Genomic DNA, 17,815 nt, shown 5'->3' on the forward strand with positions numbered 1-17,815 from the left:
CATGACCAGGCAGTGTGTGTGCTTCGAGAGCGTAGGTGGACGCGACAGCACCATCTAAGAAGATTCATATTTGTCGCGGATGTAAATCGCTGTATGCAGTGTGTAAAACGCTGTATTGTATGTTGCCCTCTCCAGAGTTACATCTTTTCATTCACCTACAGTCGTATACACACTGAAATGAACAGTCTTTAAAAACAGAGTTTTTGGTTATAACGCACGACCGCGTGCACCATAGCAAACTGTTTTACACGCTACATACAGCAATTCGCATCCGCGACAAACATGCGTCTTCTTAGATGCTCCTGCACTTTGTACACACCGCCCTCCCACCTCTCTACCACCATGGTCGGGTGTCTTGGTGGATTATATATGGAAAGTCGTGAGTCACAGCTGCATCTGGACTGTACAAAGACGACAACGACTCGAGTGACGAGTTGGAGGTGGGCACATGAGCGGGCAGTGCATACTGAACGAGAAATCAGCAGACTACCATGACGGAGGGAGCGGAGTGGACGTCCTTCTCCTCTCCTCCCGTTCCACCCTCCGCGCCTGAGCGCCGCACTGACGATTGTGTGTTGGTTCGTTCCGTGCATCGTTACAATGTTGCTTTTCTTGCTGATTTATTACATTTCTGATTTTTCAAATGTTAATTTTCTCCCTGTGCTTAAAAATCATTAAAAAACCGGCCTGATTATGCGGCGTATGGTACGCCGCGGGTTGGCTAGTCAAGAATATTGTCACTCATTTGGTGACCTTTCGTTGTCTTTGGATTACTCATATCCCCAGTCATTTGTGTCTTTCTCAACACGTTCCTCGTGCTCCAGTCTCCTAAAAAATCTTTTCATCATAGTTAAGGTTAGGGTTGTGGGAAGGCTGTCTGTCTACGGAGTTGTGACATCTATTGAATCTTACATTACTCAGCATTTGTAGTGTCCTGTAGTAGGACTGTTTGTCAGGTAGCAACACTGTCACAGGCCACAACCAGACCCTTATCAGTGTCTCCATTCTGTAAAGCATGTGCCATTAAAGTGCAATTCGATTGTCCTGTAGATGCTCAAAAGTGAGGTCCAGCTGAACACAGCATAACTTAGATGGCGTGCTTTAGTGACAAACTAAGAACGGAGCCATCGGTTCACAACCTGGGAGTAGTTGAGGTGGAGCTCATACGTTTGAGAAGTTCAGTCTCCTAGGCTTAGTGACTGAGTGGCTCCTTTCTGTTCCTCTTCATGCCCCGGTGATCTGTAAGTGCCTTTGGAAACAAATAAAAATCGACGCACCTTGTTGATTGTGACACCTCCTCACGGCTGCTGCTGCCAGGAGAGAACAACTGGGGGCTTTAATCGGCGTTTTAAGAAACTCAAGCCGGCTGAGAAGTTTCTGTTCCGTGTCTCCTTACTGGATTTTCTTAATTAAAACTGAAAGCCCACTAAGTGTAACGTGAAGAGCGGCGGTCTGATTTCATTTTCAGAAGTTCACTTTATGGTCAGATCCTGTGTGAACTGCGTTTACGATGCATTTGGGCATCTGTGCTGTGTCATTAAGAATGAGTGTGGCGGCAAAGTGGGGAGGAGATCTCTTTTTTTCCTAATGGGTGAGGCCATTTGTCAAATTCTGACAGCCCGGCTTCAGTGGAAATTGAGTACAAATTTAGGTGAGAAAGTGCTGTGCATGCAGCAAATTACCCACCCGTACATTCTCATTACCTGCTAGTGAATGAGACGCCAGCAGGTGCCAGGCAAGGGCCAGCGTTGGACAGGATGGCATTGCACTGTTGGGCACTCTCACTCTGGATAGTTTTCAAGTTGTCTTTGGGATGGGGAAGGATAAAAACAGAGCAGCTGGAGCAAAATCCATATTGAAATAGGGAGAAGGTGAAAGCTGCACATAAACAGTGGTGGGAACGGGCATTTAATGACCTCCTGGGCACGGCCATCAGCAGTGTGTCTGTCTGCAGAGAGAGTGTCGACCTCGTTGAGAGGTTTGCTTACCTCGGCAGTGACATTCATGTCTCTGGTGACTCTTCCTATGAAGACACTAGATGGATTGGGAGACCATTGTGGGTCATGAGGTCACTGGAAAAGGGTGTGTGGCGCTCCCGATATCTCAGAAAAAAGGATGAAGGTCCAAGTCTTTAGAGAACTAGTGCTCCCAGTTTGTGAGACATGGATGCTATCCAGTGACCTGAGATGAAGACTGGACTCCTTCAGTACTGTGTCTCTTTAGAGAATCCTTGGGTCCCGCTGGTTTGACTTTGTGTTGTTCATGGAGTCCTGAATGAGGCACATTACCTGCATTGTGTGGGGGCATCAGTTACGGCACTATGGCCATATGCCACCATTCCCCTGAAGGTGATCTGGCTCACAGGACCCTCACTTTTGAGGACCCAAGTGGCTGGACCAGGCCAAGGGGTCGCCCATGTAACACCTGGCTGCGGAAGACAGATGGTCATTTCCAGAGGGTGGGACTGGACCGCATGTCTGCCTGGGCAGTTGCCAACCGGGATCTTGAGCTGTTTTGCCGTGTGATGCTCCCCAACCTGACCTGACCTGGACTTTAACTTATTTGACTGACACCAAGGCGACTTACAATATTTAAGATTCAATCAGTTGCATTCCTTGGGTTTTTCCAACTGGAGTAAAGGCAGGTGAAGTGACTTGCTCATGGTCACCAAGTGTCAGTAGCAGCATCTGCTCTTATAACCTCAAGAGCTGAAGTCCAAAGCCTTAACCACAAGACCTCAGATATCTGGGGCCATAAAGGTAACCTCAATCCCACCACACAGCTGCTGTTTCAGTCACTTACCGTATATACTCGCGGGTAAGTCGGGTCTTGAAACTTAAAAAATCGATCATAAAATCAGACCCCGACTTATACGCCTGTTCAAAAATGCGACACAAAATTTTTTTTTTTTAACATCTTCTTGCCTCCTCCAGTCTCACATCAGTTTCTCAGATGCATCGAATTTTGTTGCAGCAGCGCAGTTACCGTTTTCTTTTGCAACGTCAACAACATTTCATTTAAAAGCAGCTTCATATTTTCTTCTGATCGAACGCTCCATCGTAGATAAGGGTTGCTCTTATTACGATAAAGGTATATGAGGGTGTGAGATACAAAAAACACAAAACAGTGCAAACGTCACTTCGGAATAGTTCGGGTATTACCGTGTGGTTATGTAGGCACAATACATAGAAGGAATGGCCGTGTGCTCTATGGTTACTCTCTCCGGTGGACATTAGCATACTGTAATCTCTTGGACCAATAGTGGGAGTTTTCCACATTCGACTTATACAACCGACATTATAATATACCACAAATTATACGGTAAAATCAAGCCACGACTTATCCGCGGGAGAACTTAAACGTGAGTATATACTGTGGCAAAGGTGCTATATAGGCGTTGACACGACACAGACTGACAACGGAGGCACAGGTAAAAATAAACGAAAAGATTATCACATGGAGCACATCTTCCCCATGTCCCTCAGGCCCTACACAGTCCCAAAAACACCAAAAGAAAAACACCCAAAAACACACTCTTCTCCATCTCCTTCTTCTTCTTCTTTCTCCTCCACTCCTCCCAGGCAGCTTAGTCGTCCCTCCTCCTCCCGACTCTGGCACCCTGAGTAGTGGGCCGCAGGCTCCTTTTATAGCCTTCCCGGAAGTGCTCCAGGTGGTTATTGGCCTAATTAGGCTGCACTTCCGGGTGTGGCTGCATTCCAGCCCACAGGGGCTCGTTAAGCCATGCAGCTCCTCTGGGTGGTGGCCATGGAGCCCAGCAGGTCTGAACCCTGAACTCCCATGCCTGTGGTCCCAATGTAACCCAGGAGGGCTGCCACCACGCATTTGGGGGACTTAGTGTGCATCCCATGGCTGCTCCCCCAGTCCCAGTTTCAAAGGGGCTTCCTGGCCGGGCATGGGTCCTGGCCGTCCGCCACAATACGGTTGGTCATATATATTTATGTCCATTAAGGCCTTTTTAAATTTTAAAAGTTCATTTTTGAGTGCACTGGATTATTATGGAAGTTCTTCAGTTTTTTATTTTGGTTCACTGACACTCCATAGTTATTTTTAAGCATGGTATGTGCATGAATGCTAAACAGATCTACTTATAGCACCCCATGTTTACCGCTTTGCCTGCCAAATGGACAGCAGCCTTAAGACTTCTGTGTGTTATGTTTCAGCCAGGGTTCCTCTACTGGCTTTTCTGTACATTCCTTTTTTGTTATTTTTATTTATATTTTATCTTTTAAACATTGTTGTTTATGTTTATGTTGTTATTTATGCTTATTATTTGTAAAATGATTTAATATTTGTCAGTTTTTATTACTATTTGGTTTGTGTGTTTGAGTATGTTCTGCTTTCTTCTTTGTGTTTTTTGTTGGTGGTTCCCTTAGGAGGCGGGGCCACCATTCTATCAACGGTGAAAGATTGCACGCCCTCCTAATAAAAGCTGATGGGAAGTGTAGTCGCTTGTGGTACATCAAATGCTCTTGTGTGTTGGTGAGTTCTCTTCTCATTTATGTATTTATTTATTGGTATACTTTGTTAATCCCCGAGGGGCAGTTGTCTTTTCACAAGGCCTTTGAAGAGATCAGAGTGCAGGGTCCGGCCTCTGGAGTACTTTCAGGTTCAGGGCTTTGCTCAAGAGCCCAATGGAGAAGGATCCCTTCTGCCACTAGTGGGATTTGTTATGTTTATTACTGTGGTTTGGATTTCCTGGCTTTTTGACATATTTTTTGGCTTTATGTGACACATTGTCTGCTGGACCATATACAGTGGGATGCAAAAGTTTGGGCAACCTTGTTAATAGTCATTATTTTCTTGTATAAATCGTTGGTTGTTACGATAAAAAATGTCAGTTAAATATATCATATAGGAGACACACACAGTGATATTTGAGAAGTGAAATGAAGTTTATTGGATTTACAGAAAGTGTGCAATAATTGTTCAAACAAAATCAGGCAGGTGCATAAATTTGGGCACCACAAAAAAGAAATGAAATCAATATTTAGTAGATCCACCTTTTGCAGAAATTACAGCCTCTAAACGCTTCCTGTAGGTTCCAATGAGAGTCTGGATTGTGGTTGAAGGTATTTTGGACCATTCCTCTTTACAAAACATCTCTAGTTCATTCAGGTTTGATGGCTTCCGAGCATGGACAGCTCTCTTTAACTCACACCACAGATTTTCAATTATATTCAGGTCTGGGGACTGAGATGGCCATTCCAGAACGTTGTACTTGTTCCTCTGCATGAATGCCTTAGTGGATTTTGAGCAGTGTTTGGTCGTTGTCTTGTTGAAAGATCCAGCCCGGCGCAGCTTCAGCTTTGTCACTGATTCCTGGACATTGGTCTCCAGAATCTGCTGATACTGAGTGGAATCCATGTGTCCCTCAACTTTGACAAGATTCCCAGTCCCTGCACTGGCCACACAGCCCCACAGCATGATGGAACCACCACCATATTTTACTGTAGGTAGCAGGTGTTTTTCTTGGAATGCTGTGTTCTTTTCCTCCATGCATAACGCCCTTGTTATGCCCAAATAACTCAATTTTAGTTTCATCAGTCCACAGCACCTTATTCCAAAATGAAGCTGGCTTGTCCAAATGTGCTTGAGCAGACCTCAAGCGGCTCTGTTTGTGCTTCCTCTGCATCACTCTCGCATACAGCATCTCCTTGTGTAAAGTGCGAATGGTTGAACGATGCACAGTGACTCCATCTGCTGCAAGATGATGTTGTAGGTCTTTGGTGCTGGTCTGTGGGTTGACTCTGACTGTTCTCACCATTCGTCGCTTCTGTCTATCTGAAATCTTTCTTGGTCTGCCACTTGGAGCCTTAACTTGAACTGAGCCTGTGGTCTTCCATTTCCTCAATATGTTCCTAACTGTGGAAACAGACAGCTTCAATCTCTGGGACAGCTTTCTGTATCCTTCCCTAAACCATGATGGTGAACAATCTTTGTCTTCAGGTCATTTGAGAGTTGTTTTGTGACCCCCATGTTGCTACTCTTCAGAGAACATTAAAGGAGGAGGGAAACTTACAATTGACCCCCTTAAATACTCGGATTCACCTGTGTATGTAGGTCAGGGGTCACGGAGCTTACCAAGCCAATTGGAGTTCCAATAATTAGTTCTAAAAGTTTGGGAATCAATAAAATGACAACGGTGCCCAAATTTATGCACCTGCCTGATTTTGTTTGAACAATTATTGCACACTTTCTGTAAATCCAATAAACTTCATTTCACTTCTCAAATATCACTGTGTGTGTCTCCTATATGATATATTTAACTGACATTTTTTATCGTAACAACCAACGATTTATACAGGAAAATAATGACTTTTAACAAGGTTGCCCAAACTTTTGCATCCCACTGTATTACCAGGGTGCCTGTGACGTCATTCAGAGTGACAAACATCTACGTTTTAGCGATCAAACTTTCTTTCAAAACCTATCTTTTTACTTTTGAAGTCCCATGGGTCTGACTTCTGATTTTTAGTTTATAGGATTGACGTCCAGATGCGACTTCAGATTGCCTTTGACCTTCTCGGTCTTCTACATTCAAAGCATTACTTTCTCACTCCAAGTCAGTATAAAAAGTTTCTTGAGTCTGCAGTGGTCTTTAACTTGCCAATCGCATAGGGAATGCAGGCATCTTGTCTGGGTGGCGGTGAAGATCTCTCTCTATCCCAAACTTCCAGGCCTCTCTCCACGTGGACTTAACAAATGATTACATAAATGATCGATAATCTTAAAAACCGCACTCCTGTTTATATTACAAAACTGCATTCTTTTTCCCTGGTTGATGCCCATGCTAATCGTATTTACCTCAGGCTAATAAATAAGATTGTTTTTCTCACATTCCCGAACAAATGTCATGCAGTCTGTTTTTTTAGGATTCTAAAAGAATGGTGTAAAAGATACAAAGTTCAAATCAATAAATATTTTAGAGTTGAAATGAATGCCTGAGGGTCCGTGCTACTATCTTTTAAAAGATGCACATTGTTGTCAGTCGAGGGAAGGATAGGAGTCAACCTGAAGGTTGGGGTGCCAATAAGGCCATCATATTTACTTGAAACAAATAAAAATTAACTGAAAACAATAAGCACGAGTTTACAATTGTGAAGGTTTTAGCTGTCGACTTCACAGTGACAGACTCTGCAGAGTGGTCTTACGCTCTGTAAGGAGCTGCCCTTATCTCCAGAATGACACACCACTTCTCAGGAGCACCGCAGTTTTATGGCTCCTGGATTTGAAGGGGGCGGGGTCAGTTGCCTTTAATGGGCGTGATCTTGGAGATGTGGGTGACAAGAGAGATGCAAGAGTTAGCCATCGCGCCCCCTGGTGTCCCAAAATGTTAGCACTTACCACAGATGAGCCTGCAAGGTGACCCTCGGATGCACACGCGTGTCTAGATATTTCAACACAAGAGGATGTTTGAATGCTGCGTTCATTATGGTATGTTTGAGATGGCTGTAATCAGTCTTAGTTTATGTCAACTTGTCTGAGCCACAAGTCAATAGGTTTGTTTTAGAATCACAATAGTCCAAGTCGTCTTGATTTCTGTCACCGTCTTCAGCTCAAAATCGGTTGTTTGATCATTTGCTAAAGCAGTCCTCAGCATGTTTTCCATCCACTTCTCTTCATTTTCAGCAGACTCTACATATGCTACGTCTTTTCTATATTTTGTATTCCTTTCTAAATGCTTTCCTCCAGGGCAGCCTTGCCTGTTGACCTGTGAAATTCCTTTTGCTGCTGCCGGACAGGCTAGTAAACAAATCGATTACACCCACGGCGTGGCCTTTTCCACTTAGAATGAAACGAAACTGAGTTATCTTTATTAACGGATCAACTTCAATATTTACAGTCATATGAAAGAGTTTGAGAGTCCCTCTTAATTCGTTAGATTTTTGTTTCTCATTGGCTGAGCTTTTAAAGTAGCAACTTCCTTTTAATATCTGACATGCCTTATGGAGACAGTAGGATTTCAGGAGTGACATGAAGTTTATTGGATTAACAGAAAATATGCAGTATGCATCATAACAAAATCAGACAGGTGCATAAATGTGGGCACCCAACAGAGATATGACATCAATACGTAGCTGAGCCTCCTTTTGCTCATCTAACAGCCTCTAGACGCTGTCCTCCTATAGCCGTTGATGAGTGTCTGGATTCTGGGTGGAGGTATTTCTGACCATTCTTCCATACAACATCTCTCCAGTTCAATTTGATGGCTGCCGAGCATAGACAGCCTGCTTCAAATCATCCCATAGATTGTCGATGATATTCAAGTCAGAGGACTGTGATGGCCATTCCAGAACATTGTACTTCTCCCTCTGCATGAATGCCTTTGTAGATTTTGAACTGTGTTTTGGGTCCTTGTCTTGTTGGAATATCCAACCCCTGCGTAACTTCAACTTTGTGACTGATGCTTGAACATTATCCTGAAGAATTTGTTGATATTGGGTTGAATTCATCCGACCCTCGACTTTAACAAGGGCCCCAGTCCCTGAACTCGCCACACAGCCCCACAGCGTAATGGAACCTCCACCAAATTTGACAGGAGGTAGCAGGTGTTGTTCTTGAAATGCGGTGTTCTTCTGCCATGCATAAGCACTTTTTGTTCTGACCAAATAACTCCATTTTTGTCTCATCAGTCCAAAGCACTTTGTTCCCAAATGACTCTGGCTTGTCTAAATGAGCATTTGGATACAACAAGCGACTCTGTTTGTGACGTGAGTGCAGAAAGGGCTTCTTTCTCATCACCCTGCCATACTGATACTCTTTGTGCAAATTGCGCTGAATTGTAGAACGATGTACAGTAATCCCTTCTCGATCGCGGGGGTTGCGTTCCAGACCCCCCACGATAGGTGAAAATCTGCAAAGCAGAAACCATATGTTTGTATGGTTATTTTTAGATATTTTAAGCCCTTATAAACTCTCCCACACTGTTTATAAATATTTCCCACACAGTTATACAGCATAATCCCTTTGTATTCTCTTAGATATTAGGTAAGATTCATTGAAATTATGTATGTAAACACACTGTTTATATACAGTAAAACCTAAATATTATTTTATAGATATCGAGCGTCTCCGATATCACATATGTTACAGCCATTACGACAGACAGGCCACCAGCAATAAATACGTACAATGCAAGAAAATTTGTTTACAGTAAATGTGTGTACAGTGACACTAAACGTACGTACATGTACTAAGTACTGTAAGTAGAAAATTAATTATGGTTACTCACCAACAATGACATGATGACTTGTCCGATAACAATGAGTTTTATTTTACTGCACAACAAAGGAGAGCGTTACAGCCTTTCTAAAGGAGCCTCTTTAGGCGACCGCCGTTGTTCTTCTTCAATCCAAATCCCTAAAGCAGATTCCATCCAGACTACTACCTTATTACATCCACTTACAACTCGTTTTGCACCCTGGTTAAAAGGACACTGCGGCCGTAGATCTTATATTCCTTTCCTACTTTTTAAATAAAAAGAATCGTAGCCTCATTGATGCTGTAATGGCGTCCTACAGCGGTGTAGCTGTTCCCTTCCTTCAACACATCCAAAACTTTTACCTTTTTGGCAGTTGTTAGCATCTTCCATTAGCGCTTGAGCACGGCCCCTGAAGCAGCAGCAGGAGCAGATCGTTTTGGAGCCATAATGAAGGGCTTGACTACGCACAAAGATAAACACAAAAGAGGACAAAAGTTAACTCTTTACACAGCGAAACACGTTGATGCTGAATGAGTGAGACGAGACTTCCTGGTTAACGCCGCGGAATCGAATTCGGCGCCTTGTTGCTGAGCCAATCAGCACACAGGAACTTAACTGCGTGCTCTGATTGGTTAGGTTCTCAGCCATCCGCCAATAGCGTCCCCTGTATGAAATCAACTGGGCAAACCAACTAAGGAAGCATGTACAGGAAGTAAAAAGACCCATTGTCCACAGAAACCCACGAAGCAGCGAAAAATCCGTGTTATAAATTTAGATATGCTTACATATAAAATCTGCGATAGAGTGAAGCCGCGAAAGTCGAAGCGCGATATAATGAGGGATTACTGTACAGATATACCATCTGCAGCAAGATGTTCTGCAGGTCTGTGGAGGTGATCTGTGGGTTGTCTGTAGCCATTCTCACAATCCTGCCTCTGCATATGCCGCTCCTGTATTTTACTTGGCCTGCCAGACCTGCTGGGTTTAACAGCAACTGTGCCTGTGGCCTTCCATTTCCTGATTCCATTCCTTACAGTTGAAACTGACAGTTTAAACCTCTCAGATGGCTTTTTGTAGTCTTCACCTAAACCAGGAGACTCAACAATCTTTGTTTTCAGATCTTTTGAGAGTTGCTTTGAGGATCCCATGCTGTCTGTCACTCTTCAGAGGAGAGTCAAAGGGAAGCACAACTTGTAATGGACCACCTTAAATACCTTTTATCACTCATGATTGGACACTCCTGTCTATGAAGTTCAAGGCTTGACGAGCTCATCCAACCAATTTGGTGCTGCAAGTAATCAGCATTGAGCAGTGACAGGCATTCAAATCAGCAAAATGACAAGGGGACCCACATTTTTGCACAGCCAGCATTTGTTCATACAACTAAATGCTGCTTCACTAAAAATCTTTGTTTGGAAAACACCACAGTACTCAGATGTTCCTAGGAAATGAAAGACACACCACTGCTATCTTTTTTGTTGAAAGGAGAGTCAATTATTATGCAGGCTGAGAGGGTTCCGAAACTTTTTCATATGACTGTAATTTACAATTAAACAAATATCACAGCTCAGCACGGTCACTCACCTGATTCAAACTAGAGGCAGGGTCTTGTCAGGTAATGAGCAGCACTGCTGTGTATTTTGATTTTTCTACCATCACTCCACTTAAACGAAATGAAATTCCAATACTGTCAGCTCTCTCTATATAATGTCACACTTGCGCGTCGGAGGTTCGCCTTCTGGAACAATAGGAAGTAAGCAATACCATTCCAGGACACAAGGGGGCGCTGTTGCTGATGGTATCAACGCTGTTTTCTCCCACAGCCTGGAGAAACCACCCACTGAGGTCAACTGACTCCGCCCCTTCTGGTCCCTCCACTGTTAAGATCCCAGCATGCCTTATTCTGGAGAGAGCAGACCACAGAATGGAGCAGAAAGGAAATAATTAAATAATGAAACATTTAATAACTGAAACAACAATTTTAGAAGAAGTAAGTCAGATAGGCACACAAAAATAAGCAAAACTAAACCCAGGGAAGGAGCCCCGGCATAAAAACGACTGTGAGTATAGCTCAGGCTGCTGTGTGCCAAAGCTCACGGAGCATCAAATAGGAACATGAGCTGGGCATTGTCACACGTATGTGCGTAGAAGACAGCTGGAGGGCTCCAGTGACTGTAATTCTACTGCCGCTCCAGAGGTTGGCGCTGTAGCCCAATGCCTTTTTCTCTTCCTTCTTCCACATTCCGGATGATTGACAGCTGTAATACCTCTGATGTTACTTTCGATGTCCACCCATCCACCTGGACCCGCCTCTTCCTGCAGGATGGACCCCAAACTGGTAGTTCTGCCATCTTTGACAGTTCTGCAAAAACATTTCTGTGAATATTGCATACATATTTTCTGTTTCCCTGGCCACTGGACCTTACTTTATTCTTTGTTAATTAGCGTTGCCTAATGTTATTCTTTAATTTTTTCTTTCTTCGTCTTGTAAAGCACTTTGAGCTACATCATTTGTATGAAAACATGCTATAGAAATAGATGTTGCTGTTGTTGTACATATTTTCGTTATTTCGTCAAACTAATTATATGGGGTGACCATTCTGGTACCCCAACTCTTTATCGTTGTCATCTGATTCTCTTACATCATATTGTATATATTTATATCTATGTGTTTTTTTTTTTTCTATGGTTATTTGGGCCCAGGTGTGATGCACTCTGGATTGCTGGTGTGGTAGTGCATATGTCATGTCTCTGCCAACCCTGACTGGAGTTCAGTTTCATTATTTTAGTCCTGTTTTTGATTCTTTCATTTATATTATATATAAATGTATATATATAAATATATTATATTATATTGTGAATTTCCCCTTGGGAGTAATAAAGTATCTATCTATCTATCTATCTATCTATCTATCTATCTATCTATCTATTAATGCTACTTTTGCTGTTTATGTACCGAATTGGGCAACATGGGTTGGCTGGCATCACAGCTGGAATGGATGGTTCCTTACCTGGCTGGGAGACCCTTTTAATGGAAGGATGCAGGTGGATTGGTTTCCTGACCGTGTTGGTTAGTTCTTATAGGCTTAGGGTCCTTTAGCTGGCACCTGGGAGAGCGGGATGGCCTCATTCATGATACACTTCCATCTATGACGATCTGTGATGATGTTTCGGACCTTGTCAACAGTCAGTCACCAATTCTTTGGGTCTTCTTTGATTTGTCCAATCCACATTTTCTTTGGTGCAGTTCGTTGAACTTTCCAGGAGGCAGGTGGCTCTCACCATAAAAGGTTGTAGGGCAGGCTTGTGATGTTCATCCTGCAGACATGGCCAAACCATTGCAGTCTGCACTTTATGATCAATTCTTCGATTGGAGGTTGGCTATCGCACTGGGCCCAAATGGTCGTATTTTGGCGGCGATCACGGAGGGACACACCCAGTATTTGCCTCAAGTATCGCATTTGGAAGACCTTCAGACTGCAGCAGAGTCTACGTTTCTGTTCCATACAAGAGAATTAGCATGATCAGAGTACGGAAGAGACATAATCTTGTTTTGTTGGAAATATTGGACTTCTTCCAAAGGCACCACTTAAGCAATGTGAACGCCTCAGCCACTATTCCAATCCAACTATGGACTTGATGCCACTTTCTTTTCTTGTTCATGTGATCCCAGATATTTGAATGCTGCTCGATTTGGACTCCGTATAGGTAAACTGTCACCTGTGATCCATCTGTGGTCATGATCTTGGTCTTATCCTTTTCCATATCTTATAGGCTGTTATGAAGGATGTCCAGGCGGAGACTGCTTCCCAGGTCCATGTGCTTCCCCAGTACACTGGGTGGTGACAGCTCTCTGGCGTGCATCTCGTTTGGACACCCGCTGGGCTACATGGGAGTTGTTGCTTCGGTGGGCAACCCTGTTGGGGTTTTCCGGTCCCACTAGGGTGTTCTGCTGGAGGTAGACTCTCCTTTCACAGTGAGGTTCCATCTGACCCAGAAGGGCTTCCTAGATGCAGTGTGATGGTCCTGGAAGTACTCCTGGGTCCACTATAAAAGAAGCTGACCCACCTCACCACGGGGGTCAGAAGTGGGAGAGTAGTCAGACCTGGGTGGAGTGGAGAAGGGAAGAGCCTTATTGATGGAACAGTGGAATATTTTTTCACTAGAATCCCTGAAGCCTGCGAAAATATTCGTAATGCCGGGCCACCTTAAATTCCCTTGCACCTCCTCATTAGGGTCTTTGTTTTGTAAATGTGTCAATTGGAACTGGCAGCAAGTAGCCTGCTCCCTTATCCCCCACCGAGGCAGCTGAAGTCAGGCACAACATTCTCACAGCTGATGTGTGTTTATCTGGGAGTGAGGTGTCTGGAATTGTATAGGAAAACTGACACATTTGCAAAACAAAGGCGTTGAAGAGGAGGTGTGAGGGAATTTAAGGTGGCCCAGCATTACGAACCTTTTCAGGGATTCTAGCGTTAAGGTATTTGTGGCAATAAATCTTGTTATTGGAGTCTGAACCTTTGTCTGTTCAGTTGTGTCTGGTGTTTGGGGTGCTATAGCGCCCCCCAGTGTTCACAGTACATTATTCTTTGTTTTTGATTTTGTTTATGTATATAAGCTGCCTGTGTTATGTTCCATGTGCTTTGTGGGTGGACAATTGCCAATCCTCACCAGGATCTGCCCTCTGCTCTATAAATCTGGAGGGTCTCCCACAGTTCCTGGCGGTTCATTTCGAACGTACTTTGGGAATATTTTTCTGGGCTTATTGTGAATTTTGAGTCCTTGCTCTGTTTTTCAGTTTTGGATTGTGTTTTTTGGGTCATTGTTCACCTTGGATTGCCTTGCTGGTAACTCAGTTATGCTTGTTGTACTCTTCGAAGGCTTCTTTGTGAGGCAAAGCGTTTTTGTGATAATAAATCTGTTTATTGTAAAGACTCTGTGTTTGCCCTTATTACTAGCCAGGGTTTGACAAGTGATATCCACCTTTTTTTTGGAAGTGCTTTCATAACCTATGTGCTTTGGGACTCCTAGTCCACGACAGCATGTGAGTTCAGCGTGCCACGTTACACATCAATCAGACTGACAGCTGTCTGCATTGTGAAAGCTCCTAATGTCTTTGATTAGGATGCCCACCATTTCTTTATCCGCCCGGATCAGACTACCCTCCGAATAGGCGAGTGGAAAAAAACCTGAAATGGCAAATTGAGTGATAAGCATCTGTAAACAAAGAAGTGAAGGCGGAAAATATATGATTTGAGAATGCAGGTGCCAGCTAAGACCCGAAGAATAAAAGATAAAGTGAAAGACAGTCTGGAGTGCAAGAATGATGGAGCAGACGGAAGAGAAAAAAAAGTGTGATGATTTCAATTACTTTTTACTCCAAAGGTTTAAAAATAGAGCGCTTGGTTTCGGTGCATCTGTTAATTGTTGATTTAAACAGTCTGATGAGAAATTGAGCCAATGTGACATGGCAGGAGTGGCAGGACAGGCCCAGTGCAAGGAGACAAATTGGACATCTGGAACATGGCCGAGATATTTTAAAATTATGCTTTGATTCAAACCAAACATATATATAAGGCGCAGATGTCTGCAAATTTGGAATAGCTTATCAATAGAAATTCACCAGGCTGATACGGTGGAGCACTTTGAAAAACTGCTAAAATTCCACTACTTTAACATGGCTTTCTCATAGTTTCTGTGGTGGACGGCCGGGGCCCATGCCTGGCCGGGATGCCCCTTCAGTATATGTTCAGGGGGAGCAGCCATGGATTATTCAATATCTCCTCCTGGACACTAGATGGCAACCCTCCTGGGTTGAAGCGGTGCCTCGGTCTCCCGCAGAGGAATTGGAGTTTGGTGCAGCCCTGTTGGGTCCCGCAGGCGTGGTCAGCGGGTGCTGCAGCTAGGACTCCTGAGCCATTATGGGCAGTGTTTTCACCATACCCAGGTGCCTTATAAAAGGAGCCAGCAGCCACCACTGGGGAGGAGGAGGGTGGCTCTGAGGATAGGGATCTGAACTGGCAATCAGAAGGTTTGAATCCTATAAATCCAAATAGGGACTCTGCTCTGTTGGGCCCTTGAGCAAGACCCTTAACCTACAATTGATGAGTGCTTTGAGTAGTGAGAAAAGCGCTATATAAATGCAAAGAATGAATTTTTATTATTATTAACGCTTGCCGAGAGGAGTGGTGGAGAAGAGTGTGTTGTAGTGTGCTTTACTTTGGTTTATTTGGTGTGCTTTGGGACTGTGTTATACTTGAGAGACACGGGGAAGATGTGGACCCCAGGTGAAGAAAATAAAATCATTTTTGTTGATTTTCACGTGCCTCTGTTGTCAGTCTGTGTCGGGTCGGGCGCCTATGTAGCACCTTTCACACTTCATTTTAGTGTAACCCTGATATTCTGCATATGTATTGAATTATTGCATTTTTTTTCATGGCTCCACAATCTGTACTCACCCCTACTTTCTCTGCTGTTCTTTTTCTGGTTTTCTGTGATGGTGATCTGCGCCCCCCCCTATGATAAGGGCACCGTGCAGTCCCTACATTGATGGATTAAAGACCAGGGGCCTCATGTATAAACGGTGCGTACGCACAGAAACGTTGCATAAGAACTTTTCCACGTTCAAATCGCGATGTATAAAACCAAAGCCACGCACTTTTCCACGGTACCTCATGCCTTGTTGTATGCAAGTTCTCCGCTCAGTTTTGCAGACTGGCGGCACCCAGCGTCAAAGCAGTGCTACTGTTCCTGTGTGGTTACACCTTATTTTCCTGACGCGGCTTTATAAATACACCAAAACTAACCGCATATTGTTTATTAGTGTAATGCATCTGATTGTAATTAACTTGTAACAATATAATGGTAGAGGGAACAGCCATAGTATTCCAAATACCATAACTGCTTTAGCGTTGTTACTCTCACTGCACCTTCTTCTTCTTCTTTCAGCTCCTCCCGTTAGGAGTTGCCACAGCGGATCATCTTTTTCTATATTTCTCTCACTGCACCACTCAGAGTATTCATATCACTGTATCTGAGTGTGAATCACAGCAGCAGCTGATCGGAAGGGGAATTATTGGTATACAGTATCAAGGACACGCTGTCTCAGCCACTGCAAAACGTTTTAAAGCCTTTCCTGTACGGACCTCGGGGTTCAGAAACAGAAACGATATCATTTATAAGGTGAAATTCAGCAAAATATGTTTATTAAATTATACAGATAAAACTTTAACTTCATTTAAATAATCTATATTCTTCACTGGGAGTGTCGTGAAGGATAGAATAATTAAACATGTACTACGAAGATATTTCAATGTTCCTTAAATGTTTTGAAGAATCAGCGCTAAGCTTACAGATGGCTTAACGTCTATTACAGAGCTGATTGTGTGGCGATCGGTTACTTGGGGAAAGAAAAGCAAGGACTGCAGGGGGGGCTATGCCAATATATATTGAATATAAAACAGAAAGATAAAATAACAACACAGCTAAAAACACAGCGACAAATTTGGCAAAAGTTAAATGCTTGTGTCATGAGCACGAGGCGGCTATGCAGTGTCTGCAGCGGACGTGGCCATCCACGTGCATAAGCTACCTTACTGACATTGGCGGGCGAAGGAGCCACCGATTCTTCCTCTGCCCAGTGCCACCACAAGCCTAGAGCCGCCCCTGAGTACTGCTGCAATAAATTATTTCATCGAAGTGAAACACATGTTTAATAACGTGCTTTAACTCCTATCATCATGAAAATGATATCACGTATACATCTCAGTATTTTAGTTATTCAGAGAGCTGTAATATCACAAATGTAATGGATTCTGTGTCCAGTTGGAGGAAGAGAGCCGGTTTAAGAAACAAGTAGTGATTCACACACATAGATCACATACGAGTAGAAGATCAAATACAAAACAAAGCATTTAACGTGCTACTTTAATTACGATGTGATTTGAGAAACTGGTTAATTAAACGATTTTAAGATGAAGTTTATGATGTTCTACTAAATGACAAAATAAACTACGTGATTAAAGTGGAAATGTCGAGATTGAAGTTGACATTTCGTGCTTTTTCCCCACCGTGTGCCTTTTTTCTCTGTACCCTAATAAACTTTCATATGACACTCAGACAGTGGGCTACAACTCTTCTTTTCACGGCGACTTTGATATGTGACTTCTTTTTATTTCCGGCACTGTGCGATGTGTGAATGTGAGCTTTCAAGTTTCTCCAACACGCTATGTCACTCGATCAACTTCCTTTTGTTGATTATACTACGGTTTATTTGAACAAATAGTATGTTTTTCCTTTGCCTCCACTTGGTATTCGCTGAAATTCTTATATTTTCCCGTGCTTTTCCCATTGTCTTTTCACAGAAGGCTGCGCTTAAGGGCGATTTATATTGATTTGCATATTCAAATAGGCGTAATTCTGGGAGGATTTGGGGCGTTACATAATGCGCGTGCACGAGCGTTAGTTTTCACGCTGATCGGGATTTATGGAGCGGAAGAACGTGGAAGTTGGAGTACGCACAGATTCCTGCATCTGGATTTTTCTGTGCGTAAACACATTTCGGCTTTTGTGCTTACGCCATGTTATAGTGCG

Source organism: Polypterus senegalus, chromosome 12 (assembly GCF_016835505.1).
Source record: "Polypterus senegalus isolate Bchr_013 chromosome 12, ASM1683550v1, whole genome shotgun sequence".
NCBI lineage: Eukaryota > Metazoa > Chordata > Cladistia > Polypteriformes > Polypteridae > Polypterus > Polypterus senegalus.